This window comes from Theobroma cacao, chromosome 6 (genome assembly GCF_000208745.1).
Source record: "Theobroma cacao cultivar B97-61/B2 chromosome 6, Criollo_cocoa_genome_V2, whole genome shotgun sequence".
In the NCBI taxonomy this organism is placed as follows: domain Eukaryota; kingdom Viridiplantae; phylum Streptophyta; class Magnoliopsida; order Malvales; family Malvaceae; genus Theobroma; species Theobroma cacao.
Window position 1 is genome coordinate 21,196,111 of NC_030855.1, and position 2,895 is coordinate 21,199,005.

A 2,895-nucleotide genomic window follows, 5' to 3' on the forward strand; every position below is an offset into this window, starting at 1 on the left:
GTCCTCATGAGATGTGGTTTGGAGTTAAACCTTCAGTTGCTTATTTACGTGTGTTTGGATGTATATGTTATTCCAAGATTCCAGATGCTCGAAGGATTAAGCTGGATCGAAAGTCTCAAGTAACTATACGTCTTGGTTATAGTGAAACTTCCAAAGGTTCAAAGTGTACAATGTAGAAACCAAAAAGGTCTCTATCACTCGGGATGCTAGATTTGATGAATATCTCTACTGGAACTGGGATTCTCAACAGATTGAGGGATCGAGCAACATTAATGTGGTTAGTGATGCAATTTTGGGTAATGAAAATCATGAGCAAGATAAGGATGATGAAGACTTTGCAGTGAGAGGAACTCGAACCTTGCAAGATATCTACAACAGGTGCAATATGGCAGTGGTTGAGCCCACAACGTTCAGTGAAGCTTCAATTGATTAAAATTGGATGAAGGCAATGGAGGCAGAAATAGACATGATAAAAAAGAATGGCACCTGGGTTCTATTTGATAGGCCCTCAAATCAAAATATCATAGGTGTTAAATGGATATACAAGACTAAGTTAAATCCAGATGGCTCAATCAACAAATTTAAAGCACGTTTAGTGGTGAAAGGATATGTGCAAGTTTATGGGGAGGATTATTTGGAAACTTTTGCTCCAGTTGCAAGACACGACACCATACGTTTGCTCACTACTCTAACTGCTAGAGAAAGAAGGAAAATCTGGCACTTGGATGTCAAATTAGCTTTTCTCAATGGAAAATTGGCTGAGGATATTTACATTGAGCAACTTCAGGGATTCGAAGAACTTGGTTCATCTGGTAAAGTCTGTAAGCTTGTTAAATCTTTATATGGTCTAAAGCAAGCTCCAAGAGCCTAGTACGAGAGGATCGACAATTATCTGATTGGCAAAGGTTTTGTTCGTAGTATTAATGAACCTACTCTTTATGTAAAGAACTGTGATGCCTCTATTTTCCTTATGATCTCTCTCTATGTAGATGACTTGTTAATTACCGGCTTAGATGTTAAGATCATGGATGAATTCAAGCTGCAAATAATGGGAGAATTTGACATGACGGACTTGGGAGAAATGTCATATTTTTTGGGATTGGAGTTTATGCAAACCAATGATGCTATATATGCGCATTAGACAAAATATGCCAAAGACCTGTTGAAAAGGTTTAGCATGAATGTTTGCAAGGCAGTGTGCACTCCATTCAACATAGGATCCAAGCTTAGCAAAGATGATGGTGCTCCTAAAGCTAATGGTACAGTCATCAGAAAATTAATAGGTTGCCTTCTTTATTTGATAGCTTCACGCCCAGATATAATGTATGCTACCAGTGTCTTATCCCGCTATATGCAAAGTCCTTCAGAGGTGCATCACACAACTGCCAAGCGAGTTTTAAGGTATGTTAAAGGAACCTTAAACTTTGGATTAAAATTCAGCAAAAATAAGAGCCAAGAATTATTGGGTTATTGCGATAGCGATTGGGCGGGTTGTCTTGATGACTCAAAGAGTACTAGTGGTTTTTGTTTCACACTTGGAAGTGCTGTCTTCACTTGGAACTCCAAGACAGGAGGTAGTGGCTTAATCATCTGTTGAAGCGGAGTACATAGCTGCAGCATCAGTAGCTAACCATGTCAAATGGCTGAGAAAAGTACTCTTAGACTTGGGATTCTTTCAGTGTACTGCAACTAAATTGCTAGTGGACAATCAGTCTGCCATAGCCATTGCAAGAAATCCAATGCAGTATGGTTGTACCAAGCACATTCGTGTCAAATATCATGCTCTACGTGAAGCAGTGAAAGATGGAGAAATTGTGCTTGAATACTGCAACACTGAAGATCAGCTTGCAGATATTTTCACAAAAGGACTACCTAAAGACAAGTTTGAATACCTCAGGTCTGAGCTTGGAGTCTTTCAAGTCTCTCTCAAGGAGGTGTGTTGAAAAACCTTAATGAGAGAAGACTAGAAAGGTTTACGTTGGAAGGTGCTAGTCTCTATTTCAAGGGAATATATATGTCTGCTGCAATATGTCCACAACTACCTCCAACTGCAGATTCAGTTTTTACTAGTGCAGCACTATTTCCATTTTATGTTCTGTTATTTTCTGTTTCATAGATGTAGTGGCCATCATATTTTATAGTTATTGGAAGTTATGTTTATTCAGTTGTATGGCAACAGACCTATGACTAAGGATATATTTCCTTTAGCCTTAATGAAGAATTACTTTTCTTTTCCAATCAAATACTGTTGTTTACTGTGTTAATTTCTCTCAAAGAATTATATACTTCTCTTCACAATAGAATTCAAGCTTCAAAAACTTTTGCTGCCAAACACAAACATAGCAGCTCAACTTCGTTAACAGCATTCAAACTCCTGGGACAGAAACTTGGATATGAGGAATGAAAGAGTACTCTCAGAATGAAAAGAAACATAAAATTAGGGTATGGTATTAATCATAAAGTTTATCATTATCAAAACTAATCCCTCAATTTTGATCTCTTGCCTTTCTATAGCATAGATGCAAGATTGGATGCCAGACAGCTTGACATTTTCACCACTGACCTCTGCATATATAGAAAAACAGTGCTGCTGAAACAAAAGTAATATCCAAAACATTATTTAGACAATCCCATTTTATCCTGCAGAAATATATGGACAAATTGAAGAGGTTGGCAACAAATGCATTGACAGATTTACCATAGGAACTATGACAGTAGACATAGTAACTATGACAAATGCATTGACAGAGTGGCAGAAGAGGCATTACCATAGGAACTCTGACAGTAGACAGCAGACAACCCCTTTTGTAACAAATTTAAAGGTGAACAAAATGTATACCCTGGTTGTTGAAACATGCTGAATTTGAGGTTAAAATTACTACCAGAGCATTAATT